Source organism: Panthera tigris, chromosome B3 (genome assembly GCF_018350195.1).
Source record: "Panthera tigris isolate Pti1 chromosome B3, P.tigris_Pti1_mat1.1, whole genome shotgun sequence".
NCBI lineage: Eukaryota > Metazoa > Chordata > Mammalia > Carnivora > Felidae > Panthera > Panthera tigris.
This window is the reverse complement of record NC_056665.1, coordinates 1,536,702-1,559,084: the sequence shown is the minus strand read 5'-3', so window position 1 is coordinate 1,559,084 and position 22,383 is coordinate 1,536,702. Positions and strand designations below refer to the sequence as shown.

Here is a 22,383-nt window from a genome sequence, read left to right as displayed (position 1 = left end):
GGCCCGCGGCGCCAGGCGATTGGCCGGCGCCCCGCGCGGAGCCGCTCCCCCGCCCTCACCGCCCGGCGGGCGCTTCCTGGACTCGGCTCCGGCGGCTGCCGGCGCGCCGGCGAGGATGGAGAGTGAGGGGGCCGGGGGCCGGCGGCGGCCCCCTCTGTGTGGGGGAGGTCCGTTCTGCCCCCGCCCGCGGCGCTGGGAAGTGTGTGCTCCACCTGCCAGTTGGGCCCGAGGGGACGCGGAGCCGGGCCCGCGTGCAACCGCGTGCCCTCAGCCCCGCGAGCGCAGGGTCCGAAGTCTGGGGGCGCCGGCGCGCTGAGGGGAGCGAGACTCGACGCGCTTGCACACGAAGGCCCAAGTACGTGCACACGGGGACACACGCGCCCTCCCGAGACCCCGCCCAGCGGAGCGGTGCAAGCCGCCCCCGCACTGTCCCGGACCCCAGGCTCCCGGGCAGCCCCGCGGGAGGCCCGAGATCACAGCTCCAGGGCCTTCAGCCCCACCTTGACGGAGGGTGGGGCCGACCGGCGGAGGCTGGAGGGTTCTATTTTCAGATCTGATGTTTTATTCTCCGCGAGCTTTTTGCGTTACTGTTGATGTTCAAAACTACAGTATCAGAATCCTAGGTATCAGGATTGCTGAGCTTTTTGGTGCTGTTTACGATGTAAAGCTTGAAGTGAGTACCTCACTGTCTTCGCCCCAGTGGGGTCTCACTTTGGGGAGTCAGATCTTCGCGGGGCTGGCCGTGCAAAGGTTAGGCCTCCTGCAGCAGGACTCGGGGATAAGAAGTGGTTAACCATTGAGAAGATGCAGGCCAGAAAGGCTTCAAGGAGGAGGTGGCCTGCATTGGCTTTGCGCACTGCAGAGTGCATAGGGCTTGGCCATGCTGGGATCCCAAAGCAGCGTTTTCCTGCTCTCCTAAAGAGGCGGGAAGATCCAATCGGGAGTTGAAGGACAGGGTGACGAGTTGTGAGGTGACCGATGCTTCAGGGCGAAGTAAGGAATGTCTGTCCCACGTCAAGCGGAGGCTGGTGTCAGCGCTAGAATGGATGGGCACGGCGGTAACCTGCAGGGAGCTTGCCCGGGGCCTAAAGGTATTCATCGGGTGGGCATTCACGTTCAATTTTAAAAACACAAACCTTAGGCGAACCCATGAGAAGGGGATTTTGGCCAAGAGTGTCGTCTCTGATAATGGAGACCAGGTTATATCGGAGAAAGTCCCAGAAGCCAAATTGAGTATTTCGCTTTACTTGGTGGGAAACGGGAAGCCATAACAGAGCGAAAAGAACTATAGAAAGGGAAATGGTGGATTGCAACCATCTGGTGGATTCTGCTGGAACCAGGACTGATTTTGCAGCCTGGTTTTCTTTCGGCTTCTTCACTGCCCTCCTGCCATTGGAGAACTGTATGCAAAGAATTTAGGGTCTTGGCCACGGTTCACGTCCCCACTCAGACACATTTTTGACTCGGTGATGTTGAGCCATACCCATAACTCCCTGGGTCTCAATTTTCCAGTAGTTTGGGGAACATCAGTGAACAAAACAAAGATTTTTCTTTCTAACGGAGGGGATACAAGCAAAACAGTCGTACGTTTTGTGTTGTTAGAAGGTGGTAAGAGGGGCACCTGGGAGCGTACAATTTCGGCTCAGGTCACGACCTCGCGGTTCGCGGGTTCGAGCCCCGCGTCGGGCTCTGTGCTGACAGCTCAGAGCCTGGAGCCTGCTTTGGATTCTGTGTCTCCCTTTCCTTCTGCACCTCCCCCTTTTATGTTCTGTCTCTCTCTCTCTCTAAAATAGTTAAAACATTAAAAAAAAAAAATGATGGTGGGGCACCTGGGTGGCTCAGTCAGTTAAGCGTCTGACTTCGGCTCAGGTCGTGATCTCGCGGTTCGTGGGTTCAAGCCCCGCGTCAGGCTCTGTGCTGACAGCTCAGAGCCTGGAGCCTGCTTCGGATTCTGTGTCTCCTTCTCTCTCTGCCCTTCCCCCACGTGTGCTCTCTCTCTCTGTCTATCAAAACTAAATAAAAATGTAAAAAAAAATTTTTTTAAAGATGGTAAGAGGTAGAGACAAGAAAACGTAGAGCGGGGTTGAGGATGGAGAGGCAGGTTGTATTAAACAGGCCGTCAGCATAGGCGTCACTGAGGAGGTGGGGTCTGAACAGAATTGTAAGCGGTAAGGGGGGTGACCTACGAAAATCACCTAGGGGAAGAGCATTCCAGACTGAGAACGGTTGGGCACACGGGCCTCGAGGCAGGTGACCCGGGTAGGATACCGCTGCTGTGAACACTTGTCTACAGGTGTTTGTGGGCACACAGGTTTCCACTTCTCTTGGGTACGTACCTAGGACTGGAATTACTGGGCCGTTGTGGTGCTTCTGTTTTGATCCCTTGAGGAATTGGTAACACTGTCATCCAGAAGGGATGCGCTGTGTCACGTCTGCAGGGGCAAGGAGTGAGGGTTCAGTGCCTGCACACCCTTGGCCACACTGCTGCCCGTCTGTCTCCTGGGTTATATATAGCCCACCCCAGTGAGGACCAGCGTCTTGTGGTCGTGACTTGCATTTGTCTGATTGCTGATGGCGTTGAGTGTCTTTTCATGTGCTTATTGGCCACGTGTGGATCCTCTTTGGAGACATGTCTATTCACATCCTTTGTTCATTTTGAAATCGGGTTATTCGTCTTTTATTTGGGGTTGTGAGGGTTCTTTACGTTATTCCGAACACAAGTGCCTTATCAGATACATAATTCGCAAATATTTTCTCTCATTTGTGGTTTGTCTTTTCACTTGCTTGATGATATCATTTGAAGCGTCGAAGCTTTTCATTTTGCCTTATCCTTTTCTTGAGTCCTTCTCTCCGCAACATCAAATTAGTCACAGATTTCACGGATTTGGCCTTAGAAATATTTCTGAAATGTACCCCCCTACCCACTGCCCTGTACACCCCCTTATTATTTCTGGCCTGAACTTAAGCAGTAGCCTCCAGTCCTATTCTCTCTTCTAGGCCCCACCCTGATGGCCCTCCAGCTGTTTCCAGAAGGCTCTCCCTGAAACACAAATTGAGCAGGTCAAACCTCTGCGGGTTCCGCATTCCTCCTGGCACAGGTCTCGAACTCTTCCAGTAAGAGTACCCGCAGCATTTAAAAGATTGGGGTTGCAGGGCCGTGACCCAGACACCGTGAATCGGAATCTCTAGGGGATGAACCTGTGCATCTGGGTCTAATAAGCCCCCGGGGGGGGGGGGGTTATTCTCAGAACAGTTATGCCTACAACAGTGGTTCTAAGCCAGGGGTGGTTTTGTTCCCCAGGGGACATTTGGCAATGTCTGGAGACATTTTCGGTGGTTACACCTGGGGGAGGGGGTGTGGCTGTCACCCAGTGACGCCCTGCAGAGAACCGTCAGCCCCGAATGTCAATCGTGGTGAAGTGAGAGCCCTGGCTGTGTTTGTAGGAGATAAAATACGAACCCTCGTTTGAGTTGGGAACCTCCTTGGTTCCCAACTCCATCAGAGGTCTATGGCTCTGTAAGAACCATCCCCAACTTAGTGGCTTGAGACAACAATTGACTCTTTCTCATGATTCCGTGGCTGGACCGGGCAGTCCTGCTGTCCCCCGCCCCGGGCTCTTGCTGGAGACCGCTGAGCTGTGCACCTGTCCCGTTGGGTCTCTGGTTTCACGGGCGTTTCATAGTGTGGAGGTTTTGGAGATACAAAGGGTGTGAGCTTGAATGCCACTTCTGCCGTATTCTGCTGATCACAGAGGGTCACAAGACTCAGATTCAAGGAGTAGGGAAAGAGACCCTACTTTTTAAAGCAAGGGACTCGCAAAGACTTTGTGTTAATCCACCAGCAGCCTACCTTTTCAATGCTGTCTCCAAGGGCCTGCCTCCTTGTCGCCTCAGTGGGGGACGCGCCAGGGCCAGACGAGAGTCGGAGGCTCCGGGCAGTGGGGAGGAAGTACCCCCAGGAAAACTTCTCAGAGACTTGTGTTAGCAGGATGTCTCTTCTCGTGACTTTTCATCAGAGTCTAAACCAAAGGTTCTGAAACGTTTTAGGCTCAGGACCCTCTCACACCCAAAAATTATTGAAGACCACTGGGTGGCTCAGTCGGTTGAGTGTCCAACTCTTGATTTCAGCTCCGGTCATGGCCTCAGGGTCATGGGATCGAGCCCCGAGTCAGGCTCGGCATTGAGCGTGGAGCCTGCTGGGGACTCTCTCCCTCTGTCCCACCCCTCTCTTTCTCTCTTAAAAAATGAATAAACTTAAAAAAAATTTATTGAGGACCCCAAATAACTTTTATGTTGGTTATATCTACAAATGTTTATTGTATTAGAAATTGAAAATAAGACACTTTAAAAAATAAATATTGGTTTATTTAAAAAATAGTAATAACAACTCGTTTAGATGTTATTCACGTTGGCGTCGCCTGGGTAGCACAGTCCCTTGAGCGTCTGACTCCTGATTTTGGCTCAGGTCATGCCCCAGGGTCATGGGATTGAGCCCCACATTGGGCCCCACACTGGGCATGGAGACTGCTTGAGATTCTCTCTCCCTCTGCTTCTTTCTCGCTCACACACTTTCTCTCTCTGTCTCTAAAAACGTAAAAATAAAAATAAATTTCAGATGGAAATTAGCTATGTTTTCCAGAATACGAGTCAGTAAAAAGAGTGACACCGTGTTACGTTTGTGTGTATCTCTTTAAATTTTTTTTTTAATGTTTATTTATTTTTGGGAGAGAGAGAGTATCAGCGGGAGAGGGGAGAGAGAGAGAGGGAGACACAGAATCTGAAGCAGGCTCCAGGCTCCGAGCTGTCAGCACAGAGCCCCACATGGGGCTTCAACTCATGAACTGTGAGATCCTGACCTGAGCCGAAGTCAGATGCTTAACGGACTGAGCCACCCAGGCGCCACTGTGAACATCTCTAACATTTGGCTTAACAAAAGGCAGCCTGATTCTCATTTGTTTCTGCATTCTCTCTGATGCAATACCACACATCACGTAGCCTCTGGAAAACTCTATTGTACGCTCATAAGAAAAAGGCAAATCATGACTTAGCATTATAGTAAAAACAGTTTTGATGTCACAGACCCCCTCAGACTGTTTCAGGGACCCCTGGGGTCCATGGATCACACTTGAAGAACCACCCAGGCTGTTCCAACTTGCCCAGGCCGCAACTCCCTGACTCGGACGTGCTTCTGCCCATCCATGAACGTTCATTACATCCATTTTCCAGCCCTTTTATGACCTTACTCTCGTGTAGGTACTCTCGGCTTATCCCTACCAAACTCCTACTCATCCCTCAAAACCCGCTGTAAAGGCATGCTACATGCTGAAGGCCTTCTTGACTCCTTTAGGCAAAGTCCGGACTCCTCCCTTACGTGTTTTCACACACTCTGTCCCTCCGTCTGCAGTAACACTTACCCTCCTTAAGTTGAGATTCATCAGTCTGTATGTTTGCCTTCTTGTTAAGCCAGAAAGGTATTTTTCTGAAGTTCGGGGTTTTTTCATTTCATATCAGAACGAATTGAAGGTTGTAAATTGATCCATATGCAGATCGCTAATGAAGGACCCTGCCAGCTGTCCAATCCTCCCCTTCCTCCGGGTTCTGCTTGAGGCCTCCTTTATCATGTATTAACTTTTTGTGCATAACAGATGTCAGGTCTCTTATTCTGCCCCAGCGCCGGTTCCGGCTTTGTCGAAGCCCCGCGATAGGTTACCCGCATCGGCTCAGAACAAGGTTCAGTGTCCAGTGGGATCTGTCTTTCCATCCACTATGGCTCTTTTTCTTCTGAATTTTCCTAGAAGTTCTGATCTGTTCATGTCTTCAGGTTAACTTTGGAATCATTTTGCCAATTTCCAAGACATAATCCTGCCAGGGGTACCTGGCTGGCTCGGTCAGTTAAGCATCTGACTCTTGATTTCAGCTCAGGTCATGATCTCACCATGTGGGTTCAAACCTCGAGTCAGGCTCTGTGCTGACAGCGTGGAGTCTGCTTGGGAGTCTCTCTCTCTGCCCCTCCCCCTCCCTCCCTTCCTCTGTCTCTCTTTCTCTCTCTCTCAAAATAAATACAAATAAACTTTTTTTTTTTTTTAAAGAAACAATCCTGCCGGGATTTTAACTGGGATTACATATGCCTATAAGGGTTTGGGGGAGCAGGGAGAGGAATGTGTATCTTCATAGAGTTTGGACGGCCCATTGAGAGGTCTGAGGGGGTTTCTTTTTTCATTTATTTGGCTTAAAAAAAGGCTCCCAACAGATTTTGTTTCCTTAATTTTATATTAGTGAGTGAAATATTAAAGAGAAATGCACACAATCGTCGTATTTCTCCTTAATGATTCACTCATTTATATAATGCTTTGTTGATACTGGGGATAAATTGTCAGTTTTTTTCTTATATTTTCAAACAGGTCATTGATGATATAATTGGTACTTAATTCTATATATCTTATTTTATATCTAAGCACTTAACTGATCTTTTTAAAATACTCTTTAATAGGGGTGCCTGGTGGGGGGGCTCAGGTCATGATCACGGTTTGTGAGTTTGAGCCCCACGTGGGGCTCTGTGCTGACAGCTCAGAGCCTGGAGCCTGTTTCAGATTCTGTGTCTCCCTCTCTCTCTGCCCCTCCCCCACTAACTCTCTCTCTCTCTCTCTCTCTCTCTCTCTCTCAAATAAACATTAAAATTTATTTTGCAATACTCTAATAATTTTTCAGTTGGTTGCTTTGTTAACCAAAATAATACTTTCCCTCTTCCTTTCTAATTTGTATCCTTTTTATGTCTTACAATTTGTAGCCAGATTTGTCCAAGCCAAATTAAATAATATTGACCATATCTGACACTGGACTAATTTCTGACAAATGCTGATTTCTTGGGAATAAACACTTTTTTAAAACAATGATGCCAAGGAAATAACTTTTATGTGTCTCCGTAGTGTTCATGAGAAACGGCTGTCGAATGTACGTCTGTGTTTTCCGCATCTGTCAAGACCCCACTAAGATCCCCTTCGTCTGATCTGTAGTCATACGATAGCAGATGAGTAGGCTTACTGACACTGCCTTTTTCTTTTCACCTTTATCTACCCGACCTAGCCCAGTTCATCATCGGTGTCAAGTTGGCTTGCATTAAATGATTGTAAACGCCGTCCGGCCGTGGCACACGCTCCCTTCTGTGCTGAGCTGGGCGGCTCTCTTGGGCCAGAGGATGCTTACCCCCCCGAGAGAGAGCACGGGCAGAGGAGTCTTGGCCGGCCGTGCCCACCGTGGTCCTGTCTTACCCACGTTGGCTCTCCTCTCTCCCCTCTGCAGACAGGAAGGGGCCAGTCTGCCCGGTGATGGGCTGGCGTTCAGACACTCCCCTCCCAGCAGCAGCAGGGAGGATGCCCTTGGGGAAACTGAGGCAGCAGGTCCCACCTCTCCCCCCACCACCCCTGGGGCCCAAGGTCCACCTGCTGGGAGCTGATGGGGCAGGAGCACCCATCACCTCGCCCACGCCCGAGGGCCACCCGGACGGTGAGTGTGCTCCTGGCGTCCTTCCTTCTCCAGGATGCGCAGTCTTCATATTTGGACTTTCCAATGGCGTTCGTGGGAACTTTCTCCGCCTCTCCGTGACTCACTGGTCAGGCTTCTCGCTCCAAGTTTCATCAGTTTTGATAACTTTTTTAATTGAAAAATGGCCTGTTTCATTGAGATTTTCTTTTTTTTTTTTTTAAATTTTTTTTAACATTTTATTTATTTTTGAGACAGGGAGAGACAGAGCATGAACAGGGGAGGGTCAGAGAGAGAGGGAGACACAGACTGAAACAGGCTCCAGGCTCTGAGCTGTCAGCACAGAGCCCAACGCGGGGCTCAAACTCACAGACTGTGAGATCATGACCTGAGCCGAAGTCAGACGCTCAACCGACTGAGCCACCCAGGCGCCCCTCATTGAGATTTTCAAATGTGCGGGTGTACGTCTGCACCGTGAGTCCCGCCGCCTCCTGAGCTAGGGGGTAAGGTCACTGAGAATCGCAGACCTCACTCCTGAGGACCGCGGTGGAGCCGTGCTCAGCTTGGGGTCACTGACTCTAGTCGATGGGCCTCTCTGAGGGCCTGAGGGCAGCTGTAGATTCTCTCCCTAGAAAACTGCGTTGACCGTACGCGAGGCTTTTCCGTCTGGGGTAGAAAATTCCCGCACCTCCCACGCCCCGTCTGTGGGCCACAGGCCTGTGCCCCTGAACTCCACAGCTAGGAGTCCCAGGGGACAGGCAGTTGTCAGCTGCTAGATTTCGTCCTCGCGGGTCCAGCTGGCAAGGCCGTTCTGACTGTGAGATGAGAGTGTGGGGCACCTGGTGGCTCGGTCAGTGGAGCATCCGATTCTTGGTTTCAGCCCAGGTCATGATTCCAGGGTCGTGGGATCGAGCCACACTTCCAGCTCTGTGCTGACCGCGTGGAGCCTGCTTGGAATTCTCTCTCTCCTTCCCTCCCTCCCTCTCTCCCTCTGCCCTTCCCCTGCTTGCATGCTCTCTCTCTCTCTCTCTCTCTCTAAAATAAAAAATAAAAGACTGTTTATATTTATGTTACATCACATCTAGTTTATATTCTTTACAAGGCTACTTTGATTATTCGATGCTCAATTTATTGAGCATAACAAAATTTCTTTGTTACAAGTTAATATGATTGGACTGTTTTCTGGCCTCAGCTGTATTTCTCATTTTTAATTTATAAATTGGGTACTTGGATTTATACATCAGGCTTGTGTCCTTGGCTAATGTGAGTCTGCCTTGAGAAATGAATCTCGTGACCAAAGCAGCCTTCTGAGATGCAAGGCGGGCCTGATGTGATAACCACATCAGGGCAGGAATGCTGCCTCAGGCAGCCTCTCAGGGGACGTCCCACTTGCCCCATCCAGTCCACGTCCCAACAAGCACTGTGACAGCGGACGTGGGCCATTCTCTGCACCTAGAACTCTCCTAACCCGTCTGTGTACCCTTGCCTTTATTCTAATGGTAATTACCAGGCTACAGCCCCAGAGTTCAAACGATTGTCTGGTTTCATTTTCATTTTAAAAATGCACCATCTTGGGGCAACCTGGATGGCTCCATTGGTTAAGCGTCTGATGCTTAATTTCAGCTCAGGTCACGATCTCACGGTTCGTGGGTTCCAGCCCCGCATCGGGCTCTGTGCTGATGGTGCAGAGCCGGCTTGGAAGTCCATCTCTCCCTCTCTCTCTCTTTCTCTCTCTCTCTCTCTCTCTCTCTCTCTCTGCCCCTCCCCCACTCATTCTGTCTCTCCCTCCCTCTCTCTCTCTGTGCCCCTCCCCCACTCATTCTGTCTCTCCCTCCCTCTCTCTCTCTGTGCCCCTCCCCCCACTCATTCTGTCTCTCCCTCCCTCTCTGTCTCTCTCTCTCTCTCTCCCCCAAAGTAAATAAACTTAAAAAAAAAGTCTATATTGCGAAACACTAGGAAGTAGAAAAAAGTAAAAATATACATCTTCTATTTATCAGTTCTACTCTTTTTTATAGCTAATTGATTTAAATACTTGACCTTAATTCTCTACTTCCTACTGGTGTCCTTAGGACATTTCCCCCTTCTCCTGAATCTGCCCAGTGGGCGTGTCCTCTTGTTCTCTCTCTGATACAGAAGTTACAGAAGAAACTTCCCTCCAAGGCCAGCGGTGCCTTGTGGTGCGCAGGTCCCGCACTGATTTCCACGCCGGCTCTGTCTCTCCCCCAAGAGCTCCTCTCGTTTGTATTTTCAGAGTATCCCTTCTTTTACCCCATTTCAGTCTGAGAAAGTGTCTGGGGGACACACACAACGAGGTATCCAGGCCGGGCTTTTGGAACAGATAAGGGACAGTGGCTCAGAACCAAGGAAATCTGGATCAGGTATGAAGTGCAGTTAGTAACAGTGTCTGTGTCCGTATTGATTCATGGATCGTGACGCATGTTCCGTAAGATGTTACCAACAGGGGAGGGTGGGCGTGGAGTAGATAGGATCTCTCTGCACTGTTTTCATGTCTTCTCTATCAATCTAAAAGTACTCTAAACTTAAAATTGTATTGAAAAAGAAAACCTCTCTGTAACCCCTGAGACGCTCATTAGAACCTGTTTTTTTTTTTAATGTTTATTTACTTATTTTGAGAGAGCGTGCGTGCCTGTGAACAGGGGAGGGACAGAGAGAGAGAGTGAGAGAGAGAGCATTCCAAGCAGGCTCTGCACTGTCAGTGCAGAGCCCAACACGGGGCTCTATCCCATGACCCTGGGATCATGACCTGAGCCAAAATCAAGAGTTGGAAGCTGAACCGACTGAGCCCCCCAGGCGCCCAGAACCTGTTTCCTCCCAAAGGGCTCACAGGCGTCAGTGACCTGTCTTGCCTGGGCCTGGGGCCAAGAGACCTCATTAGGGGCCACTTAGTGAGTAAGACGGGGGCTGCCCAGCCATCTCCAGAAGCCGATACTAACGGAGGCGGGTGCTGAGTGTTTCCTGTTTGTCCCACAGGGACCGCCCCCAGGAGCGTCCAGGTGTGGGAAACACTGGCAGGAGACGGGAGCGAGAAGGACCCTGAGGCCTGGTCACTTGTTCCTGAGATCAGCCCTGCTGGGTCACGGAGGTGAGAGCGTCTATGGAAGGCCTGTCATCGTGGCCTCTTGCGTTCAGCTCTCCCCGTCTCGGTTCTGGTAACAGCCTTCCCCTCCTGCCCTTATCAGCCCGGAGCACAGCCTGCCCTCGGCACCACTGGCGTGGGGCTTATCGGTGGCACCTGGCGACCCCACCAATGCCTGGGTAGCAGACACGTACATGCTGGCCTCCGATAAATGTTTGTCAGACGAATGGGCCGGGCACTGAATCACGGAGTGGTGCGGTCACACGAGAGCCTTGTGACTTGTGGCCACACCGCCGGTGGTTAGAAGACTGTGCGGTTGGCGCCGGGCACAGCTGATGGCTCCTCTGGGGGGACCAGGCCAGGGATCCGGGGCAAGTTGTCGAAGCTGGCCGGGCTCGATTCCTTCTCTTTCGAGTGGGGATCGTACTGTCGTCTTCACTGAGTTGATTAAATGAGAAACAATTCACGCAGAGCGTGGCACAAAGATAAATGCTCTGTAAACAGTAGTCATACCTGTGATCTAACCCAGGCATGGCTAAAATCACACGGCCTTGTGCAATAGGTAATGAGGGAGGACAATTAACACACAAACGTAATTGGCAAGTAAAGTTGTAAACACGTCCCACCCAGGGAGTAAGCAAACAAACACAGAGTCAAACAACAGCGAGACACTGTGTCTTGCCTCTAAAATGAGCAAATTGCTGTAGTGATACTTAAAGCTGGAAAGGACACAGTCAGGGACACTCAGCCATTCAGTGTGGGGCTCAAAAATACCAGAATGCAATAGTTTCAAATTAAAAAAAAAAAATGTTTATTTTTGAGACAGAGACGCAGAGTGTGAGCAGGGGAGGGGCAGAGAGAGAGGGAGACACAGAATCGGAAGCAGGCTCCAGGCTCCGAGTTGTCAGCACAGAGCCCGATGCGGGGCTCGAACCCACAAACAGTGAGATCGTGACCTGAGCCTAAGTCGGATGCTTAACCGACTGAGCCACCCAGGCACCCCGACCTTGTATTTTATAATCTGAAAGGGAATTTCCTAAAAACCAAAAAGTTGAACAAAGAAAAACCTAACAAAACTGTATGGTATGATCACTGGTTGGTAAAAGTAAGCAAAACTTTGTGTATGGAGAAAAATCTGGGGAAAACGAGAATTGAGTGGAAATTGGATGTTAAATATCTTTCTTCCTCTTCTGAATTTTCCACGTTTACAGTTAAGAATGAGTATTACTCTGGTGCTAAAAGGAAGCATAATCTTTTAAGTTTTCTTAATAGCACAGTTAGATGTGCTCAAAGGTGGTCATTTTCAAGATGAAGACACTAACAGCCCAGCAGTGGATTGGGTGCCACCAGGGGCCGGCCCCCAGCTGGGTCCCAGGGCTCCTTGCTTTGAATATTTGGATTTAAACATTTAAATGCTTTGAGTAGAGCAGATTGCCCTTAGTAATGTGGGTGGGCCACATCCAATCAGTTGAAGGCCTAGGTAGAACAAAGACTGACCTCCTCCAGGCAGGAAGGAATTCTTCAGCCGATGGCCTTAGGACTTGAACTGTACCATAGGCTCTTCCCTGGCACTACAACCTGCCAGCCCACCTGCAGATTTTGGATTTACCAGCCTCCAGGATCATACAGGCCAATTTCTTAAAAAATACCTTTCTTGCACACACACACTCTCTCTACACAGATACACCCTATTGGCTCTCTTTCTCTGAAGAACCCTGACTAATATGAAGCCCAAATAGAAAATGTTTTAGGCTTTGCGGGTCGTACAGTCTCCGTCCCTCCCCATTCCTCTGCCACAGACAATATGTAAACACATCTCAGTCTGGGCAGTGGTGACATTTTGGGCTGGATACTCCTTGTTGTGAGGCCATCCTGTGCACTGTAGGGTGTTTAGCAGCCTCCCTGGCCTCTAGCTTCCAGATGCCCATGGCAGCTGTCGGTCGTGACAATCCAGGATGTCCCCTGGGTGGGGGGCAGAGAGGAGACATACCCTCACCCTCACTGAGCACCGTTGAAGTACATGAGTGAGCCTGACTGCGTTCTAGTGGCCTGGGGACTGGAGTCTGCCGACCCTGCTCTGGGCAGTGTGGTCTTGGAGCTTTGCAGCAGGGGCCCCGTGGTTGGGAGTGTGGGGACACGGTAGGAGCCCTGTGAGGTCACACGGAGCCCGGCCACATCCCAGGTCTGCTGCCCGGTCCTGAAGGTGCCATTGCTCTGATGAGGGCAGGTCCCAGAGCAGCCCAGCGCTCTTCTGTGCGTCCCAGCGAGGTCGGAGGGCTGGGGAAGACGGGGTGTTGGGTGCGTGGCCACGATCCCCCGGGCCACCCTCGGCACCGTCTCCTCCTCAGCGTCCCCAGGGTCTCCCCTCGGGCGAGAATCGTAATAACGGTTTCCAGGTGGCAGGAGGTTTACCAGCCCGCTTCAGGTGGGAGCAGCATCTGGGACTCATTGGCGACTTTCTCTGGCCCGGTGTGCGGACGGATGGACAAGGCAGGCACCTGCAGACCCCCAGGCGGAGGGCAGGGTCACCGAGGCTACACAGGACGGGCTCACGAGCCGTGACCTGGCCTTGTGCTCCGCACGCTGGGCACGGATCACTCCCTCAAAGCTTGGCCCAGGATGAGCCCCATGGTCATTTGTGTCCCAGCCGAGGACTTCTGGTCACTCTCGGGGTTGACCTAGCCCCACTCCAGCTGTGTCTGACAGCATACAGCCGCCCTTAGGGAAGCCCAGCCCTCCAGGAGCCCTTGGCAGGGCCTCAAATGCAGGGGGTAAGCAGCCAATGTGGTCGGGCGGCTGCCTGCAGCACCTGGGACAGCTCTGGAGCAGAGCACCTGTGGGCAGGCCCCACGCCCGCGACCGCGTGCCACAGTCACTGGAGACTTCACGGGCCCACGGAGGCCCAGGCCCGAGAGAGAGGAGAGGGCCTGGGTGGTCTGGCTTGGCCAGCGTTTGAGAACCCTGGGTTAAAGCCTCACCTCCAACCCTCCAGGCCCTACTGGCTCCATATTGCCACCTTAGCAAGACCCCGAGATCTCTTTATGTGACCTGCACTGGGGGAAGTGCTAGCCTGGATCGTAAACTCGCAGCGTGGATGTGGGTGGGCCCCGAGAACAAGGCTCGGGCCCCAAGAAGCCTTAGCTGAGCAGCGCCGGCCACCGGGACCAGCTTGGGGCAGGGTCACCCTTCTGAACCGACAGGGAGATAGAGTCCAGTCAGGTAGAGTCAGGTAGAGTCCAGTCAGACAGAATGAGCTCCCTGGCAGGGAGAGGAAGGAGGGGCCCACTCCCTGGGTCCGGGGCCGCAAAGACATCTTGGGAAACGTCGAAGGCCGGGACCGTTGCGGCAGATGTCAGGCACGGATTCCGTTTGCCGGGACCCTCCCGGGCATCTGTGCGCTTGGCCTAGCCTTCCTGGTCCAGGCCAGCAGCCGCCCGAACCCTGCGTCCTCCGCCTTTGCTGTGTCTTAGACCTAAGCTCAACCTTCAGATCCGATGACCCAATCCAGCTTCTCAGTTTTGCGAGTCCTCGTGTCCCGCCGCACTCACCGGCGGTGGCCCCAGGAAGCGACCCCCGAAGACCCCACCCCCGCCCAACCGCAGCCTGGCATTGGGAGTCTGGGGGTGGAGAGTGTCTATGAAAGCCCCTCGGCCGTGCTCACAGACGCCCTCTGCCTGACGCCTCTTTCCAGTTCCCCACCGGCGTCGCCCAGGGCTGCCCTGTAAGATCTGCACCACTCCTTATGCTGGTCACTGCTCTGTCCCTGTGGTTCCCCCATACCCCACCCACAACTTGGTCCACAGTCCTAAACAGATCTTCCTCACATTGTCCTGATTTGAGCGAGCCCCCTGTTGGGAGCCTGCCAGATGGAGCTGGGAAGGGTCGCTTCCTTCCGGAGAGCTGTTGCCCCAGCCCCAGCGATGCCCGCTAAGCTCACCAGCATCGGGGTGTCCCAATCTCGGACTGTGGCACACACGACAAGGGGCTCCCTTCCAAGAGATGACCTTCCCACCAGCAGGCATGACCCGGCCAGGAACCAGACGCCAGAAAGGGAGTGAAATCCCAGATTTCAGCAAAGGCTAGGGGCTCATGTCTGTGCAGAGCGCGGCAAGATTCCTTTCCTGGCCACGGGAGGCTGGGCTCAGTGACCCAGGCGGTTCCTTCCAGCTGTGAGGTTGCGAGTCTGCAAATGGCCCCTGCTCCTCTGACCCCCTCGTCAGGCCCTCTGGGTCCCCAGGACACGCTGATGGCAAGTGTGCTGATCGGGAAGGAGGAAAGGAAAGATCAGCGTTTCTCCTGCCTCATCAGCTGGCTGCTGGGACTGACCCCAAAGCTACAGGGTGCGGGTGGGGGCAGAACCCACAGGGCTGCTGGCTCAGAGGGTCGGGAAGGTCAGCATCAGATTTCCCGGAGGAGGCGTGGGGTAACGCAGGATCCCCCGCTGCAGGACTTCAGACCCTGGCGACAGGGCGGTCAGAACATGGAGGTCTGCCAGGGAGGTGGGGACACAGCACTGGGCCAGGGGAACCCGGCAGGAAAGAAGCAAAGGGGTGGCAGGGGTGACGTGCTGTCAGATCCTGGCCGAGGGGCCTGGGCAGCGTCCAGAGTCCCCATGGGGTGGGAAATTGAGAGAGGACCGGGTTCCAGGCAACACGGTGTTCTCGGTTGGGACCTGGGAGTCCTGTGTGCAAATGGCTGCAGAGGAGACCAGAGACAGGAGGTGCATGGCCTGTGTCATGCTCACACTATACCCCAGGACCTCTGCCAGCTCCCTCATCGTGGAGCCCCTTCCTCACGAAGTGCCCTGCTAGCTGCTGAGGGTGGAATGATGCCCGGGAGCAGCGGGATGTGCCTCGCCCGTGAGCTCAGAGCTGTCCGTCTGCCTTCGTGAGCACGGCCTCGGCGGGCCAGGGGTGGCTGAGTCAGCAGGTGGCAGGTCTGATGGCCTGGATCCTGGCAGCTGGGGCCGGCAGGCCGCCATTCACAGAGCTCCTCCCGTGCCAGCCCAGCTGCCCAGGAAAGCGTGTGGGTGAGGACCCGGCCAGTACAGCAGAGGGCTCAGGCCGTAGGTGACCAGCTGTCCCGGGTTACCCACGACTGAGCCGCTCCCAGCAAACGGGCACAGGGGGTCACTCAGCACAGAGTGGTGAGGCCCTAGGATTGAGGACCTCGGGCAGCTGGGAATGCAGAGAGGCCAGGGACCGAGTGAGGCCGTGTACCCAGGGAGTAATTGCTGGCCCCAAGGCAAAGCCCCGAGGCGGGACCCCTGGAGTCCAAATGCTGCAGGGATCATGTTTGTTCCCAGCCGCTCTGAAGGACCACACAGCTGGCTGCCTGGGGGACGCAGAGTTCGTAGCATCTCTGCCCCAGTTCCTCCAGTGGTGGTTCATTGGTCACTCTTACACAGGAGGAAGTGGAGTCAGAAGGGCATTGAGGGTCAACTGTTCCACAGTTTTGGTTTGGGTGTGGGCTCCCAGAATCCCCTGGGTGCCGTCTTATCACGGTGACTGTACGTGTTTACCACGTACCGTCTTTCCCACCGGATTCTCCTGCAGAATCTCCCGTCTGGTGTCTTTGCATCTTGCACACCCGAGGCGCTCAGTAAATGTTTACGGAGCGAACGCACACAGATGCAGGCTCGCTGTTGCAGGGACCAGGGGCCGAAGGGCAGACGGAGACGGTGCAGCTGGTCATTCTGCAAAAGGCAGGACCAGGGGACCGGAACAGACACCACAGGAAGCCTGGTTTCAGACAAGGAAGCGGCCTCACGGTCATCCGTGGGGTTGGTGTTGCTAGAGTTCCGGCAAAGGTTCTGTTTGTTGAGGGCCCCCTCCCGCCAGCTGGCCTGCCCGCCGGGTCCTGTGCCCTCTCCCTTTCTTGCTGGCCGTTCGTCCCTCCAACACCCACGTGCTGCACCCCACTGAGGGAGCGCTGGGCTCCCCACGGCACTGGGCAGGGCGCAGAGGCTCTAGAACGGGGAGTCCCCCACCGCAGGGGTGCCTGTGCCCCGGGGGCACTCGGCACAGAGAGACACACACAGACGTGCAGAGCCACGATGCAGGGGACAGTGGGTGTCGGTGAAGTGCCAGGGGTGGGGCCGTGGCGTGACCGGACAGGTGTTAGCCGGAAGCTTGAGCAGGCGGCATGCTGTGGCCGTGACGTGGAGCCGCCCTGCGGCTCCTCCTGCTTGGGTCCTCTGCCCCTGTGTCCTTGCTCACCTCTGCGGGCTCCGGGCTCGGCTGCCACCGTGACTCACCAGCGCCGCGGGCGTGTGTGCGCTCCACTTGGCTCTCAGCCCTTCCGCGCCCACCGACGCTGGCAGCCGGCTCACTCCTCCCAACTCCGCCCTCTCCTGCCCCGCCGACTTTGATGCTTGCCGTTTGCCTTCTGTGCCTGCCAGCTCATGAATTATTTGTATGCTGTGCTTCCTCCGCGGGCCACCTTGGCAAACAAGACAAGTTCCTGTGGACCTCATCGTGGCGAGGGGTGGGACAATAAGCGGTCGGTCATACACAGCGTGCTGCGCGCTGTGCTGGGCGTAAGCACTGTGGCCCCGGGGCTGGAGCGGGGCTGGACGCGGCAAGCCTGGAGTCAGGGAGGGCGTCAGGGAAGCTGCAGCCCTATTTCTGGCGTGTAGACCCTGCCATGCATTACGGCTTCATGCCTAGTCCGCCTGTCCCCTCGCCCACCCTTTCCCTTAGTCGTTTATTCATTGGCTCATTCACAGGCTATCCGAACACCCGTTATGTGCCAGATGCTGTGCTAGTCCTGGGAATACACGATGAAAAAGATTTGTCCTGTGCAACACTGGACTTTTAGGTTCCCACACGCGCCCCTCTCCTCCCTGCTTCACTGCTCCCTCTCCCACTGCTCCCTGGAGGTCCCACCCTCCACCCCTTTCCTGGTTTACTGCCTCCACCCTTTAGACCTCAGTTCAAAGGTCACCTCCTCGGCGGAGGATTCCCTGCCCCCTTGACCAGTTTAAGGTCCCATTATGATGCTCTCATAAAAACCTGTCATTTTCCTTTCATAGCACCTGTAATTATGTATTTCTTAGTGGGACTATTTCACCAATGTTGGTCCTCCCAATCACCTGTGTAGAAACTGGTACCAAACCACATGGTAATGGTTTAATAAATACAAATTGGATGGATGGATGGAGGTTGGATGGATGGATGGATGGATAAGTGGGTAGATGGAAGGACGGATGGATGGATAGATGGATGGATGGATGGATGGATGGATGGATGGATGGATGAGTGGGTGGAAGGATGGATAGGTGGGTGGGTGGATGGAAGGAAGGATGGATAGGTGGGTAGATGAAAGGGATGAATGGATGGATGGATGGATGGATGGATGGATGGATGGATGGATAGATGGATGGATGGATGGATGGATAAGTGGGTAGATGGAAGAATGGATGGATGGATGGATGGATGGATAAGTGGGTAGATGGAAGAATGGATGGATGGATGGATGGATGGATGGATGGATGGATGGATGGATAAGTGGGTAGATGGAAGAATGGATGGATGGATGGATGGATGGATGGATGGATGGATGGATGCATAAGTGGGTGGATGGATGGATGGATGGATGGATGAGTGGGTGGAAGGATGGATAGGTGGGTGGGTGGATGGAAGGAAGGATGGATAGGTGGGTAGATGAAAGGGATGAATGGATGGATGGATGGATGGATGGATGGATGGATGGATGGATAAGTGGGTAGATGGAAGAATGGATGGATGGATGGATGGATGGATGGATAAATAAGTGGGTGGATGGATGGATGGATGGATGAGTGGGTGGATAGAAGGATGGATGGATAGATGAGTGGAAGGAAGGATGGGTAAGTGGGTAGATGAAAGGATGGATGGATGGGTGGATGGATGGATGGATGGATAAGTGGGTGGATGGAAGGATAGTTGGGTGGATGGATGGATAGGTGAGTGGGTAGAAGGATGGACAGGTGGGTGGGTGGGTGGATGGATGGATGGATGGATAAGTGGGTGGATGGAAGGATGGATAGGTGGGTGGGTGGGTGGATGGATGGATGGATAGGTGGGTAGGTGGATGGATGGAAGGAAGGAAGGATGGATGGATGGATGGATGGATGGATGGATGCATAAGTGGGTGGATGGATGGATGGATGGATGGATGGATGAGTGGGTGGAAGGATGGATAGGTGGGTGGGTGGATGGAAGGAAGGATGGATAGGTGGGTAGATGAAAGGGATGAATGGATGGATGGATGGATGGATGGATGGATGGATGGATGGATGGATAAGTGGGTAGATGGAAGAATGGATGGATGGATGGATGGATGGATGGATGGATGGATGGATAAATAAGTGGATGGATGGATGGATGGATGGATGGATGGATGGATGAGTGGGTGGATGGAAGGATGGATGGATAGATGAGTGGAAGGAAGGATGGATAAGTGGGTAGATGAAAGGATGGATGGATGGGTGGATGGATGGATAGGTGAGTGGGTAGAAGGATGGACAGGTGGGTGGGTGGGTGGATGGATGGATGGATGGATAAGTGGGTGGATGGAAGGATGGATGGATGGAAGGATGGATAGGTGGGTGGGTGGGTGGATGGATGGATGGATGGATAGGTGGGTAGGTGGATGGATGGAAGGAAGGATGGATGGATGGATGGATGGATGGATGGATGGATGAGTGAGTAGAAGGATGGACAGGTGGGTGGGTGGGTGGATGGATGGATGGATGGATAAGTGGGTGGATGGAAGGATGGATAGGTGGGTGGGTGGGTGGATGGATGGATGGTTAGTTGGATGAACTGGAACTGAGGCATAGTGAAGGCAGGGACCAATTAGGGGACTGATCCAGGAGTCAGGGAAGGAAGGAGGTGAGGATCAATGTATAAGCCAGAGTAGTAGAAGTGGGAAAGTTGAGGAGAGGATTGACAGGAAGGAATCTGCAGGATTTGGCCTGTGGTTGCATGTCAGGAGCAATGCAGAGGGAGGAACACAAGGTGACAACCAGGGTTCTGACTGAAGGCCAGGGAGACTGAAAGTAAGAAAGAGAGGTGCCTGGGCGGCCCAGCCAGTTAAGTGTCCAACTCTTGGTTTTGGCTCAGGTCCTGATCTCACAGTGTGTGGGTCGAGCCCCGCGTTGTGCTCTCTGCTGACAGTGCAGAGCCTGCTTGGGAGTCTCTGCCTCCCTGTCTCTCTGCCCCTCCCCGCTCACGTGCTCTCTCCCTCTCTCAAAAATAAAATAAATAAACGGTAAAAAAATGAAAATGGAAAAAATAAAAGAACAGGTTTGGAGGTGTGGGACAAAGATGTCCTGCCAAATTGGAGGTACCTGCTGAGGCGACAAAGTGGGCATTTTAAATTCTTTTTGGCCACTGCGAAAGTTAGGATAATACTAGCTTCCCTGAGAGAGAAACTCCACCAGACCAGCGGCCTAACGCAATACGAGCTTTTATTTAAAACATTCTCTTCGGTCCCTGTGATAGTCCGGTACCCGTCTTCCTGTTCAGCCTGATGACGTGCTGACACAGAGGTTTAGGGACCCAGGGTCCTCGCATCTTGTGGTTCCACCATCTCCTTGGGCCTCAGAGCTGAGGGGAAGAGACAGGAGAGCACTCACCGGCTTCTCGGCCCCAGAGGACCACCCGTGAGGAGAGCCTACCTCACACCATACAGCCAGAGGTCCAGACTTGCTTTCTCAGGCTTCCTGGAGTCTGGAGCACAGACACCGGACCAAGGCTCTGACACTCAGGCGTGCCACCCCCACACTTCAACGGGGACCCTGACCAGCAGCCCAGCGGAGCCCATCCAGTGAGGGAGGCTGCGCCCGAGGCCGTGGTGGCGGCTCTCCTGGCTGCAGCGTCCACCCGCCCGCTATCCAGTGGCCCTGAGACCGTGCCTGGGTCCCCTGGTGGTGGTTCTGTGCTGTGATCTTGGACACCGTTCTCTGCTGTGTGGTCTGCTTGTCCTTCTGGAGTCTCTGAGAGCTACTTACCGCCTTTTTTTTTTAAAGAAGTTTATTTTTTTGTTTTTATTATTATTAAAATTTTTTTTTTTTTAAGTTTTTTTTTAATTTATTTTTTGGGACAGAGAGAGACAGAGCATGAACAGGGGAGGGGCAGAGAGAGAGGGAGACACAGAATCGGAAACAGGCTCCAGGCTCCGAGCCGTCAGCCCAGAGCCCGACGCGGGGCTCGAACTCACGGACCGCGAGATCGTGACCTGGCTGAAGTCAGACGCTTAACCGACTGCGCCACCCAGGCGCCCCTGTTTTTATTATTATTAATGTTTGTTTATTTTTGAGAGAGAGAGGGGGAGACACAGAATCCCAAGGCAGGTTCTGCCTGGACAGCAGAGACCTGACACGGGACTCAAACCCACGAACCGCGAGATCATGACGTGAGCCAAAGGTGGATGCTTAACCGACTGAGCCACCCAGGCGCCCCTACTTAATATCTTTTTATTTTTTAATGTTTATTTATTTTTAAGAGAGAGAGAGAGGGGGGACAGAGAATGAGTGGGGGAGGGACAGAGAGAGAGAGGGAGGCACAGAATCTGAAACAGGCTCCAGGCTCTGAGCTGTCAGCACAGAGCCCTATTCGAGGCTCAAACTCATGAACCGTGAGATCATGGCCTGAGCCAAAGTCAGACGCTCAACCGACTGAGCCACCCAGGCACCCCTACTTAATACCTTTCTAAATAAAGTTTTTCTGCGTACATTTGCCAGCGGTGTTTTCTGTTGCTTGTGAGCGGACAGACCAAGAGTAAGTATACGGTAGCAGCTGGAGGCCCAGTTGGAGGCCCTGAGCTTGGGAGACTTGGGCCAGAGCCTCCCCTGGAGGCGTTTGCAGCCATGGGAGGGGACAGGGTGGCTCTGGGAGTCTGTGTCACCGTGCTGGAAGACAGCGTGGTCTGGAGCCTCCGCACATGAGTAGGGACTAGGAGCTCACAAGGCAGGGAAGGAGCTGCCTGTGCACCTCTGTTCCTGGTCTCCCCCCCACCCCTCCCCGCCCAAAGGCCCTGCCTGGGGGTTTGCCCTTTGGGAAATCAACTCCTAGTCCAAGAAGATAAATCCGTCTTTTCTTCAAGCTGTGGTGTCTTTCATGGTGACTTTCTTGTTCTTCTTTAACGACAGAGTTCTGTAGTCTTTTTTTTTTTTTTAAGTTTATTCATTTTTGAGAGAGAGCAAGAGAGCATGGGGGAGGGAAAGGGGGGTTAGAGAGAGAATCCCAAGCAGGCTCCACGCTGTCAGTACAGAGCCGGACATGGGGCTCGAACTCACAAACTGTGAGATCACGACCTGAGCCGAAATCAAGAGTCGGGACGCTCAACCGACTGAGCCCCCGGGGCGCCCCCAGAGCTCCGCGGTCTCAAGGCCACCCCAGAAGACTCCTGTCATTATGATGACAGTTACAACACCCACTTACCTAGAGCGATGGCACCAAATGGGTGACGTCGGTGACGCCCTCCCAGTGCAGCAACCTGCGTCCCCACGGCACTCTGGCCCACGGAACCCAGGCACGGCCTCAGCACGCTCTCACGTTCACGGGCGCTCGCTCCCGAGATGCGGCCTGCTGCTTGCCGGTTCACACGGTGTTTTATAGATGAGAAAATCGGTAACTCGAGAGGTTAAACGACTTGCCCCAGTTTGCACATGTATGTCACAGGAGAGTCAGGATTTGAACGCAGGGATCTTTTTATTTATTTTTATTTTTATTTTTTTAGTTGAGAGAGAGAGAGAGAGAGAACACACGTGAGCAGAGGAGAGGAGCAGACAGAGAGAGAGACGATCCCAAGCAGGCTTC

At 53.4% G+C, this 22,383-nt stretch overlaps 1 long non-coding RNA gene across 1 annotated transcript; it reads left to right on the top strand.

Moving 5' to 3' along the window:
* The first annotated feature begins 8 nt into the window (after positions 1–8).
* Positions 9–22,349, top strand: LOC102968450. The gene is made up of 3 exons (XR_006218324.1): positions 9–355; positions 10,471–10,582; positions 22,304–22,349. It is a non-coding gene; the product is annotated as an uncharacterized LOC102968450 (long non-coding RNA).
* The last annotated feature ends 34 nt before the right edge of the window (positions 22,350–22,383 follow it).